Here is a 13,711-nt window from a genome sequence, read left to right on the forward strand (position 1 = left end):
GAAATCCTAGAGACCCTGCTGACACTGGCTAAGCTCTCAATTTGGTTCAACTCTGCTCAATTCAGTTTAACTACATTCAGCACCATTTTTTGGTATGTGAAGCATTTCCAAGGCCTCTTGTGGGGGCAAAGATAAGTTACATACAGACTCTATTCAAGGCACTTAAAATGTAGAAGAGACAATTATGTAAACAACTAGCAATCCCTGTGTCCCCCCCCAACCCCCCCCACCCCTCGCGGCCCCCGCAAAAAAAAGACTTGTTTTAGAAGAAGGCATCAGTAACTAGCTAGAGGAACAGAGAGAAAATGATTAATTCTGACTGGAGATAAGAGAAGGCTTCCTGGGTGATATGGGATTTAAAAGGAGATTTAAAAGCTAAGTAGGATTCTTTTTTTTTCAGCAGGAGACGCAGATTTGAATCAGAGGGCACACAGGCTGATTCTACATGTTGACATCTAGAAGTTTGGTAATTTGGGTTTGTTGACTGTGTGAATTTTTGTTGATGAACTGATTCACTTGTTTGTTAAAACTGTATTTTTAGTGATTCATATACGCCAAGAATCATTGTACAAACTAGAGATTTATCATATTGTATTTCTGTTATATTCTATATATCTCTTTTCACTTTGGCCAGGATTTTTGTACTATCCTAAAAAAAAATATATATATATATATGTATATATCAAATGCAAATAATCATAAGAATAAAAATATATTTTACAAGATTAGTTATCCCTAAATTCTATGCACATATTCTACAAACATAAGTGAAAATTAATTTGTCCACTGAAGGAAATTACATGATAAAAATGTATTTATTTTTGCTAAATTGAATAAAAGGATAGATGAGTAATCATCATAAGGATATTTTGGGGGGAAATCGTATTTTCTTCTGCAAAATAACTAATTTAACTTCTGTGTTTTTTATCCATAAGGAATCTTTCTCCTGTCCTTTTTGAAACTAAACCCACTGGAAAGAAAATTCCTAAGCAAACTAAACAAACATGGCAAAACGGTATTATTCATTTTTCTAAAAACATCATTTTTTTTTTAATTAAGAGAAGTTGTGGGTATACAGAACAATTAGACATAAAATACAGGATTCCCAAATACTGTCCTATTAACAGATTGCATTGGTGTGGTACATTTGTTACAACTAATGAAAACACATTTTTACAATTGTACTATTAACTGTATTCTATGGTTTAACTTTTATTTCACTGTTTGTGATGTGCCATTCCACAGATTTTTAAAGCTATTTTATTCCAGTACCACATATACAACCAAATTTTTCTCCCTTTAACCGCACTCAAATATGTATTTCAGTGCTGTTAATTACATGCACAATATTGTGGTTCCATCACCGTTATCTATTACCAAAATATTTCTATCTTTCAAAATAGAAAATCTGTGTACATTTTAAGCCTCGACTTCTTGCGTATACCACATTTTGTTTATCCATTCAGTGGTTGATGGACACTGGGGATGCTTCCATCTTTTGTTATTTGTGAATAATGCCTTGTGAAAATCAGCATGAAAATATCTGTTCTAGTCCATGTTTTTAATTCTTTTGGGTATATACTTAGAAGTGGGCTTCCTGGGTCATGTGATAATTCTATACTTAACTTTCTGAGGAACAACAAAGCTGTCTTCCACCGTGGCTGCACGGGTTTACATTCCCACCAGCAATGAATGAGTGTTCCTATTTCTCCACATCCTCTCCAACACTTGTAATTTTCTGTATTTTTAAAAAAAACATAGTTATCAGCCTAGTGAGTGTGAAATGGTATCCCCTTGGGGTTTTTATTTGCATTTCCCTAATGACTAATGATATTGAGAAACTTTTCATGTGCTTTTTGGCCATTTGTTTATCTTTTTTGAGAAATGTTTATTCAAATCTTTTGCTCATTTTTAATTGCATTGTTTGTCTTTTTGTTGTCGCATTGGAAGACTTCTTTATATATTCTGATTATTAAACCCTGACTGGATATGAAGTTTCTCCCACTGAGTAAGTTGTCATTTTACTTTCAGGATAAAGTTCTTTGATGCCCAAAAATATTTAATTTTGATGAGGTCTCATTAAATTTTCTTTCGTTGCTTGGGCTTTGGGTGTAATGTCTAAGAAACCATTACCTAACAAGTTTCTAAAGTTCTGTCCCTGTGTTTTCTTCTAGCAATTTTATAGTTCTGGCCCCTGTGTGTAGGTCTTTATCCATCCTGAGTCATTTTTGTGTACACTGTGAAGTAGAGGTCTTCCTTCGTTCTTTTGCAAATTTAGATCCAGTTTTCCCAGTTTTGTTGAAAAGATTAATCTTTCTTGAGTGAATGGCCTTTGCCCCCTTGTCAAAAATCAGTTGGCCATAAATGTGAGGTTTGATTTCTGAGCTCTTAATTCATTTCCAAAGGTCTATATGTTTGTCTTTGTGCCAGTACCTGCCGTTTTGATTACTATGGCTTTGTAGTAATTTTTTTTCTTTTTTTATGATACTGGGGGCTAGGGATTGAACCCCAGACCTAGTATGTGGGAAGCTGACGTTCAACCACTGAGTCATATCAGCTTCCCTGAGTGGTTTATTTTTTTCATTTTGTTTTGCTTGTTGATGTTGTTGATGTTTTTCAGGAGGCACCAGGAACCCAACCCAGAACCTCCCATGTGGGAGGCAGGAGCTCAACTGCTTAAGCCACATCCGCTCCCTACAGTATAGTAAGTTTTAAGATTGGTAAGTGTGAGTACTCCAACATTATTTTCTTTCAAGATGGCATTGGCTATTCAGAACACCCTGCCTTTCCAAATAAATTTAATGACTGGATTTTCTATTTTTGCAATGAATATTGTTAGAATTTCCATGGGATTATGTTGAATCTGTACATCACTTTGGAGAAGATTGATGTCTTAACAATATTTAGTCTTGAAATCCTTAAACATGTAATGCCCTTCCATTTGTTGACTTTTTGTTTGATTTCTTGTAGCAATGTTTTGAGTTTTCTGTATTCAAGTCCCTTACATCCTTGATTAGATTTATTCCTAGATAATTCATTGTTTTAGTTGCTATTGTAAATTGATTTTTTTAAAAATTTCTTCTTCTGATTTTTCATTGCTTGTGTACAAAAACACTAATTTCTTTTTTCAATTGTTCATTATTTGTATATAGAAACACTACTGATTATTGGCTGTTGAGCTTGTACCACGTTATTTTACTAAATTCATTTATTAGATCTAGGAGTTTTCTTGTGGATTTTTCAGGATTTTTAAAATACAGGATTGTGTCATCTGCAAATAGGAAGCATTTTAATTTTTCCTTTCTAAGCTGGATGACTTTGATTTCTTTTTATTCCCAGATTGCTCTGGCAAGAACTCTAGTACAATGTTAAAAGGCAGTGGTGACAGTGGGCATTCATGTCTTGTTCCTGATCTTAGATGGAAAGTTTTAAGTATTTCACCATTAAGTGTAATGTTAACTATGGAGTTTTCATAGTTGTCCTTTATCATGTTGAGGAAGTTTACTTCTGTTCCTAATTTTCTAAGTTTTTTTATCTAGAGGAGTTTCTGGATTTTGTCAAATGTCTTTTTTTAGTCCAATGACAGCATCAAGTGGTTTTTATCTTTATTCTCTTAATGTGGTGCATTTTATTGATTGATTTTTTTAATGTAGCACCATGCTAGCATACCTGGGATAAATCCCACTTGATCACGGTGTATATTTCTGTTGATTTGTTGTTGGATTTGTTTTGCTGGTTTTTTGTTAAAGATTTTTGTATCTATATTCATAAGAGATATTGGCCTGTGATTTTCTTTTCTTGTAGTATCTTTATCTGGCTTTGGTATGAGGGTGATGTTACCTTGTAGAATAAATTAGGGAGTGTTTCCTCCTTTTTGATTTTTTTGAAGACTTTGAACAGGATTGTGTTAATTTTTCTTGGAGAGTTTGGTAAAATTCTCCTGTAAAGCCATGGTCATGTGGTCCTGGAATTTTCTTTGTTGGGAGGTTTTTGATTCAATCTCTTTACTAGTTATTGTTTTGTTGAGATATTTTATTTTGTCTTGAGTCAGTGTAGGTAGTATAGGTAGTTTGTGTGTTTTTAAGAATTTTTCCAATATATCTAGGTTATCTAATTTGTTGGAATACAGTTGTCTATAGTATACTCTTAGAGTATAGTCCTTTTCATTTCACTGGGGTCACTATTAATATTTCTTTTTTCATTTCTTATTTTAGTTATTTGTGTCCTCCGTCTTTTTTCATTTCCAGTCTAGCTAAACATTTGTTGATTTAATTGATCTTTTTTTAAAAAAAATCAATGTTTGGTCTTGTGGGTTCTATTTTTTCTTCTCTATTTCATTTATTTCTCTTCTGATATTTTTTATTTCCTTCTCACTTTGGATTTAGTTTGCTCTACTTTTTCTATACTTTCCAATTCTGAGGTTAGATCTTTATTTTGAAACGCTTTTTATTTTTATAATGCAAATTTCAAGGTTCAAATTTTATTTTGGAGAGTTTTAAATTCCCATATACAAATCATTGATAGATCAAGATCTCAACACCCTACATTCTTTTTTTTTTTTTAAGATTTATTTATTTATTATTTATTTCTCTCCCCTTCCCCCCCCGTTGTCTGCTCTCTGTGTCCATTTGCTGTGTGTTCTTCTGTGACCGCTTCTATCCTTATCAGTGGCACTGGGAATCTGTTTCTTTTTGTTGCATCATCTTGTTGTGTCAGCTCTCCGTGCGTGTGGTGCCATTCTTGGGCAGGCTGTGCTTTTTAATTTTTAATGTAAGCATTCAGAACTATAAATTTCCTGCTCAGCACTGTCTTTGCTACATCTCAAGCTTTCATTTGTTGTATTTTCATTTTCACTTACTTCAAGATATTTCCTAATTCCCCTTATACCTTCCTCTTTAACCCATTGGTTGTTTCAGAGTTTGCTGTTTAATTTCCACATGTTTCCATTTCTCTTTCTGTTATTATTTTCTAGCTTTATTCTATTGTTGTCTGAGAAGATACATTGTATGATATCAATACTTCTAAATTTACTGGGACTTGTTTTGTGACCTAAAATGTAGTCTATCCTGGAGAATGATCCATGTGCACTTGAGAGGGTTGAAAATTCTTTTGTTGTTCAGTGAAGTATTCTATATATATATATCTGTTAGGTCTAGTTGGTTTACAGTATTGTTAAACTCTTGTATTTCTTTATTGATCTTCTGATTAGAAGTTCTATCCATTTTTGAAAGTGGTAAATGAAATTCTCCTATTTATAACATAGAACTGCCAATTTCTTTCTTCTTGAATTGACCCATTTATTTTTATATAATGACATACTTGTCCTTCATAACTGTTTTGACAAAGTATTTTTTATCTGATATAGTATAGGTACCCCAGACCTCTTTTGGTTACAGCTTGCATGGTACATTTTTCCCATCCTTTAGTTTTCAGTCAACATATGTCTTTGAATTTAAGACGAGTCTCTTGCAGACAGCATAAATAGCTAGGTCATACTTCTTTATCCATTTTCCCAATCTCTGTCTTTTTATTGGAGAGTTTAATCCATTTACATTTAATATCACTACTGATAATACAGGACTTTCTTCTGTCATTTTGCTGTTTAGTCTTTGTAAGTGTTCTAACTTTATTGTCCCTTAATTCTTCCATTAATACTTACTTACGTATTTATTTGATTTTTTTTGCGTTGTACCATACTGAGTGCCTTCTCTTTTCTATTTTGATATATTTTTCATTTATTTTCCTTGTGATTACCTTCACATTAACATTTTAAATGTATGACAATCATATTTTGTTTGTAACCAACTTGATTTCAATAGCATACACATATACATTTCCTAAATCACTTTCTCCCCATCATCATTTTTTGTACTTGTTACAAATTGTATTAGTTACCCAAATGGGTGCAGATGCAAGTACCAGCAATCAGTTGGCTTTTACAAAGGGTATTAATGTGGGGTAGAAGCTTACAGTCACAAGACTCTAAAGAGTCCAAACTCAAGGTACCAAACAAGGTACTTTCTCACCCAAACTCTGTTGCCACATGTTAACATGAGATGGCAGGTGACATCTGTAAAGGTCCAGCCTTCCTCTTTCCTCTTCAAGCTCTATGGGTCCAGCTTCTTCCAATCTCAGCTGTGTACTGGCATATGGCTCATCTCTCTTCCCAAGGCTTGTTTCTTTCCAGGCTCAGCTGCCCTGTTCTCTTCACAAGGTTGGTTGTAAACTATCAGGCAAATGGCTCAACTCTCCCTGGGCTCCAGTGTCAACACCAAGTTCTCTCCTTTGTGTGTCTTTTCCTGTGTATCTGCATCCGTGTTAGAGTCTGTTTTATCAGCCCACTGAGGGGGCGGGGACTCCAATTGAGTTGCTCTAATGATGTGGTTGAATCAAAGCCCTAATCTTAACATAGTTTAATTAAAGGTATCTCAGCCGAATCCAGTACAATCAAAGGGTATCACACCCAGAGAAACAGACCAGTTTACAGACATAATCAATATCTCCTTTTGGAATTCATAAATAAAATCAAACTGCCACACCAATTATGTCATTGCATATTGTGTATTCAAAATGATAGATTTATTATTACATTTTATACATTTGAATTTTAGCACCTGTCTGATGCAAGAAGTTGAGTTACACACAAAAAATGCAATATAATAGTATTGACATTTATAATTACTTAAACGGTTATCTGTACTGGGAACTTTTCTTCTTTTCCTGCTTTGAACTGCTGTCTAGTGTTTTCTCCTTTCAGTCAGAAGAACTCCCGCTGGCATTGCTTGTAGGGCTGGTCTAATGGTGATGAACTACCTCATCTTTTGTTTACCCAAGAATGTCTTAATTGCTCCCTCATTTTTTGAAAAAAATGTCTTGCCAGGTATAAAATTCTTGGGTTGCAGTTGCTTTCTTTCAGCATTTTAAATATTTTAATCCATTATCTTCTTGCCTCCATGACTTCCAATTAGAAATTGTCAATCAATCCATTGGAATTCCCTTGTACATAGCATGTTGCTTTCTCTTGCATCTTTCAGAACTTTCTCTTTTCCTTTGCATTTGATAGTTTGAGCCATATGTGAAAGACTTCTTAAAAATTATTGTGAATGTTTGTCCTGTTTGGTGTTTTCTGGTCTTCTTGGATGTGCATATTCATGTATTTTTCTAAGTTTGGGAAATTTTCTGTCATTATTTCTTGACTATTCCTTCTGCTGCCTTCTCTTTTTCTTCTCCTTCTGGGACTCCCATAATGTGTGCACTGGTATGTTTGATAGTATCCTGGAGGTTTCTTAGGTTCTTTTCACTTTTTATAATTCTTCTTTTTTCTGCTAATTAGCCTGACTCAATTCAATTGTCTTGTTTTCGAGTTTGCTGATTCTTTTCTATTTTCAGCTTTCATCAGCTCTTGAAACCCTCCTGAGAAATTTTCATTTCTGTTATTGTAGTTTTCAGCCCCAGTAGTCCTGTTGATTCCTTTTTAAAATTTCACTTTATTGAGATTCTCATATTGCCCACTCATTGTTTTATTAATATCCTTTAGTTCTTTCTCTGTATTTTCCTTCCTCTCTTTGAGCATATTGAAGATCACTATAACGTTTTTTTTTGATATGTTCATAGCCTCATCTTCTTCATTGGTGTTTTCTGGATTTTCGTCTTCTTCCTTTGTCGGGCATTATTTTCTGTTTCTTTGTATTGTAATTTTTCAATTTCTCAGTGTACATTTTACAATTTTAAACTATTAGCTCTCAGACCTATTCCCTAAGATGTGTGTTTCTTGCTTTTATTACCAGCTGATGATATGGCAGGTTGTCTTGAGTGTCTGCCAGGAAGTTCCACCGAAGGCAATGCAAAGTACCAGTTCTTCCCTGTCTTTTCCAGGCCTGTGTCTTGTTCTGGTCTTGTACTTGCTAGTTGCTTAGAAGAGATCATATTTACAGGAGTTTGAATGCCCCCTCTTTCCCAGGAAACTAACCTTCTCCCTCTTCTGGGTGCTGAAAGTGGGTTACCCCTGTTCCAAGCTACACACCCCAGTTGTTTATTACACTGCTTTTGTTGTCTCAAGCTGCTTTGCCTGGAGGGCATATTCTGGGATGGGGGTACACCAGAGAGGAGTTTCCTAAGTCAGTCTTTCCTAGTTGGAACAAGGTCAGGGATGCACAAACGGGATGCAGACTGGCTCTGAATTGCTCTGGAGTGGGGTTAAGTTAAGGGCCAGGAAGGGCAAAGATGTTTCTTCCACAGCTCCCCAAAGATGAGCTTTCTTGACCTGCACAACAACTGCAGCTCTGGAGAAGTGTCACTGTCTTTAAATCTCCTCTACTGCCTTTGTCCTGGGAAGGGTGGAACAATGGCCACCCTCAGAGCTGGGCTCCCAGGGTTCCAAAGTCACTAATCAAAAGCCATGATCAGCAATTGGACTGTACCTATGCCAGATTTTGGGGTAACAGATACTTATGTCCTTTTCTTGCACCCACAACTACACCAGGAGCTGGATCCCATTGTGGAATGCCATGATAGTTGGGGGTGGGGTGGAGTAACTACCACACAATGAGTGAAATTTACTGGTCTTTACTGTAATTTACTAGCTTCTTCCTGACTCTCTTTTCTGGATGCTGTGCAATGTTCTGTTGGACTCCAGTGTTTTGCAATGTTTGGCTCAGAAAATTCCTGCTTGTTTCCTGGAGCTTCTTGCTCCACCATCTTCCCATAATCCTTTCCAAATCATCTTTAATTTAAATGCCAAAAGAAGAGAGACACTATATCTAGAATTTATACTTTTCCTAATCCTCTCTCATTGTAGATTTGGATGTAGAGATAGATTGATTGATAATCAGATAGACAGGGGGTTAGATAGACAAGTTAGTAATGGACAGATAGATAAATAGGTATAGATAGATGCATAGGGCATATGTCCAGTTATGATTAACAGAAAACTTTTGCAAACTTGTGGACATTCAACATTTTCTTAAAAGTTTGTGGTGAAAGTCAAGATATTTTATCTTTAAAATAGTAAATTCCACAGCTGAAAGTTGACATTAAAAATAAAAACAAATAAACTACTAGGGAATTCAAAATGCACATATAGTTGGACTTACCCAGGTCCGCTAACAGGGAGTTAAAGATGGTCAATCACCACACCACAAACTGAGAGTGTCTACAACTGCAAGCAGGAGAATCCCATCCATCAACCATGTGGGATCTAAGACCCCTCTCAATTTAGGAGTGGAGTGGACATCACCATCCCAGGGTCCACAGGATGGAGGAATAAAATATGGATTAGAGTGGACTTACTGGTATTCTACTATAGAACTATTGTGACTCTAGCAATGGAAGAAACTATATCATTGATGTGAAGAAAGTGGCCATGGTGTTTGCTGAGGACAGGGAGAGGGAAAAAGATATGATGTTGGGGCACTTTCAGGACTTGGAGTTGTCCTAAAAGATGTTGCAGGGACAGGTGCAGGACATTAGATATCCTGCCATAACCCACCGACTGGACTGGGGGAGAGTGTAAACTACAGGGTAAACTCTAATCCATGTGGTGCAGCAGTGCTCCAAAATGTATTCACCAAATGCAGAGAATGTGCCACAACCATGAAAGAGGTTGTTGATGAGGGAGGAGTGGGGTGGTTTAGGGTGTGGGTTATATGGGAGCCGCTTACATTTCTTAATGTAACATTTTTTTGTGATCTATGTATCCTTTTTTAAAAAGACAATTAAATAAAAAAAATTTTTAAGTAAAAAAAGCAAAACCAAACATCCTTTACAGATCTCAGGGTATAAAACAAGCATTTTTCAGCCCTCACTTTATCCAGACTCTACCTTGCTTAATGACAGCTAAGTCTTCTTCCATTGCTAATCACTCTGATGTACAACCCTCTTTGAATTTCCCCTCCTGGGAACATGGGAAAGGCAATGCAGAGAAAATGGGGGAGGTATTTGCCCCCATGATGACAAGCACCACAATTCCTCTGCAGACATGTCCCTCAGGATTGCACAGTGAATCGAGTTTTGTGTCCAGAAAATTCCACATACTAGGATAAATCACCATGAATTACTATAATCATAATAAGCCAGCACTACTACTATGATTCCCATTGTTAGATGGACAAATTGAATTAGAAGGAAGTAAACAATTTTGACTGAGATCATAGATGGAAATCCGCCCTTCTAATTTTAAGAGCACTTACACTTTCTATTATATAATGGCTGCCCACCTATGAGAAAATATAGATTGTAGCATCTGAATCCAAATGGTACAGAATTCAAAGTATCTTCTTGAATGCAATGAAGGAAATTTAAAGCCAAAGATTTCATGATTGTCACGAAGGTCATTAGTAGAACCTCCTGGAGTCTGGAGACCAGCCTGGCTACCACAGTGAGGACAGAGCCATTCTGACATCACCATAACCTACTGTTGCTGCTGCCCCGTGATTCAGCTCAACGTTTAACTCTTTTTATTCGAGGTGGCAGTCTGTTCCCGTAGCCCCATCACCACTCTTAGCAAAAACTTGCATCCCTATGTTGGGCTACACAGCAATACTTAATTATGTTGCACTTTTTCTATTGCCTATTTGATTTTTAGTTCCTCAAAGAAAAAAAAGCATATATATGAGACAAAGAAAGAATCTTAGACTCGTCATATTAGATAAACTTTCATGAAGCTTCCCCACTGTTTCCACCAGCAAGTATGCAATCTGTAAACGATGCCAGTCATTTCAAAGGCAAGATCTTAGTGAGCTGAGGTAGTTACTGATGATAAAGAACATACACTGAATCTTTACATTAGAACCAGGAGATGGAGAATTGTAGGGACTGGGATACAATAATGGAGCTAGTAGTGTGGACCCAGAATCTGTGCACGAGGAGGAAATGTGAAATACAGCTCATGGGGGGAGTGTGGGTGGGTGTAGCCATAGAGAACCCTGAACAGTTGTAGCAGAGATGTTTGGGCTCCTTCATGAAGGCAGTGGAAATCATTTAGGTTCTTGGATTTAATTGCCCTCAGTCTGGACATATGCGGTTTTTTGTTTGTTTTTTAATTAATTAATTGAAGTATATCACTCATGCATAAACATACATAAACAATAAGTGTATAATAGTAGTTGTGAACTTACAAAACAAACATATATGACATAATACAGGACTCTCGTAACTCACCCTACCACCAATAACTTGCATTGTCAAACATTCTTAACTAATGATTGAATAGTATTGTCAAAATATTACTAACCAAAGTATTTTTCCCCCAACCAACCCTATTATTATTTTTATATCATTTATATATGAACATACATAAACGATAAGTGTATTGTAAAAGTTGTGAACTTACAAAGCAAACATTCATAACATCATACAGTGGTCCCATACATCAATGCTCCACCAACACCTTGCATTGTCGTGAGATGTTTGTTACAAATTATGAAAGAATATTGTCAAAATCTTACTACTAATCATAGTCCTTATCTTACATTTGGTGTGTTTTCCTCCAACCCACCCTATTATTATTTTTTAAATACATTTTTTTTTACAGAATTTGTAAACGTATAAAACAATCATGCACATGTGCAGAATTCCCAAACAATACCCCTCCATCAACACACCACACTTTGGTGGAATATTTGCTACAAATAAGATAATATCATCTGATTGTTATCACATCCATAGTGTACATTTGGCTCACATTTACCATACTGCCTCATTATCAACACAGTACATCTTTCGCATAAATGCAAGAATATTATATTATTACTGCTAATCATGGTACATAGGCCACTTTCCCATGCTTCTCCACATTCCCTACAGCCACAGTAGTGATGTACATGTGCTCTAGCTCACAAAGGACACTTTTGTATCTGTATCATGAACCACAATTCTCAGCCACTTCTTGATTTACTGTGCTATTCACTTCCTAGATTATTCACTAGCATTCTATCAATTAGCATTTACACACCTAGACAACCGTTTTCAGCCACATCCCCATTTATAAGCTAGCTGTTACTCACTATGTGTTACCACCCACTTTATACATTTCCACACTTTTATAGTAAAACTAATTAAAACTTCTACATACATTAAACACCAGTTGTCCATCTCAGTCCTCCTATCTCCTTTAAGAATCCCCCACCTACCATCAGATCTTGAAGATAATTTCCTACAATATCTTCTAGAAGTTTTATGATTCTTGCTTTTATTTTTAGGTTTTTGATCCATTTCGAGTTAATTTTTGGATAAGGTTGAGATAAGGGTCCTCTTTCCTTGTTTTAGCTATGGATATCCATTTTTTTCAGCACCATTTGTTGAATGGACTGTTCTGCCTGAGCTGTGTGGGTTTGAACAGGCTAGTCAAAAATCACTTGACCATACATGTGAGGGTCTGTTTCTCAACCATGAATTTGGTTCCATTGGTCTATGTGTCTGTCTTTATGCTAGCACCATGCTGTTTTTACCACTATAGCTAGGTAAATATGATTTAAAGTCTGGAGATGAGGGTTCGCTTTTCTTTTTTATGATGTTTCTGGGTATTCAGGACCCCTTACTCTTCCAAATAAATTTGATGATTGTGTTTTCAATTTTTTAATTTAATGCTGGTGGAATTTTTATTAGGGTTGCATTGAATCTGTATATCAGTTTGAGTAGAATTGACATCTAGTAGACTAATGATATTTAGTCTTCCAATCCATGAGTATGGAATATTCTTCTAGTTATTTAGGCCTTTTTTGATTCCTTTTAACATTGAGTTTGCAGTTTTCTTAATACAAATCCTTTACATCACTGGTTAAGTTTATTGCTGACTATTTGAGTTTTATCTGTCATATATTCTTTTCACCACACTTTTGACACTTTTAGTAACTTTTATTGATATAGTCTTCATTTCTAGACTCCCTTCCCAGCCTCTCTCTCCTGTCTTTTCTTCTCAGGCTCTAGCACACCTTTAGTATTTCCTGAAAATCTGTTCTCTTGCTTAGAAGTTCTCCCAGTTTCTGTTTATCTGTGAATATTCCAATCTTGCCCTCATTTTTGAAAGACAGTCTTGCCAGATATAAGATTTTTGGCTGGAAGTTTTTTTTTGTCGTATCTTAAATTTATCAGACCACTGTCTTCTTGCTTCCATGGTTTCTGTTGAGAAACCAGCACTTAATCTTATTGGGTATCCTTTATATGTTATGCATTGCTTTTCCCTTGCTGTTCTCAGAATTCTCTCTTTGTCTTTGGCATTTGACATTCTGATGAGTATGTGTCTCAGAGTTGGTCTATTCAGATGTTTTTGGATGGGAGTACATTGTGCTTCTTGGACATGGATGTCTAAATCCTTCCATAGGGTTGGGAAATTTTCTACCATTATTACTTCAAATATTCCTTCTGTCCTTTTTCCCTTCTCTTCTCCTTCTGGGACACCCATGACACATACGTTTGCATGCCTTTTGCTGTCATTTAGTTCCCTGAGAGCTTGTTCAATTTTTTTCATTCTTTTCTTCATCTGTTCTTTTGCACGTTCACTTTCAGAGGGCATTTCTACAAGGTCACCAATCCTTTCTTATGCCTCCTCAAATCTACCATTATATGATTCCAATGTTTTTAAAATTTCATTGATTGCACCTTTTATTCCCATAACAGCTGCTATTTCTCTATGTATGCTTTCAAATTCTTCTTTGTGCTCATCCAGTGTCTTCTTAATATCCTTAATCTCTTTAGCCATCTCATTAAATTTATT

The sequence above is a fragment of the Dasypus novemcinctus genome, chromosome 25 (assembly GCF_030445035.2).
Source record: "Dasypus novemcinctus isolate mDasNov1 chromosome 25, mDasNov1.1.hap2, whole genome shotgun sequence".
NCBI lineage: Eukaryota > Metazoa > Chordata > Mammalia > Cingulata > Dasypodidae > Dasypus > Dasypus novemcinctus.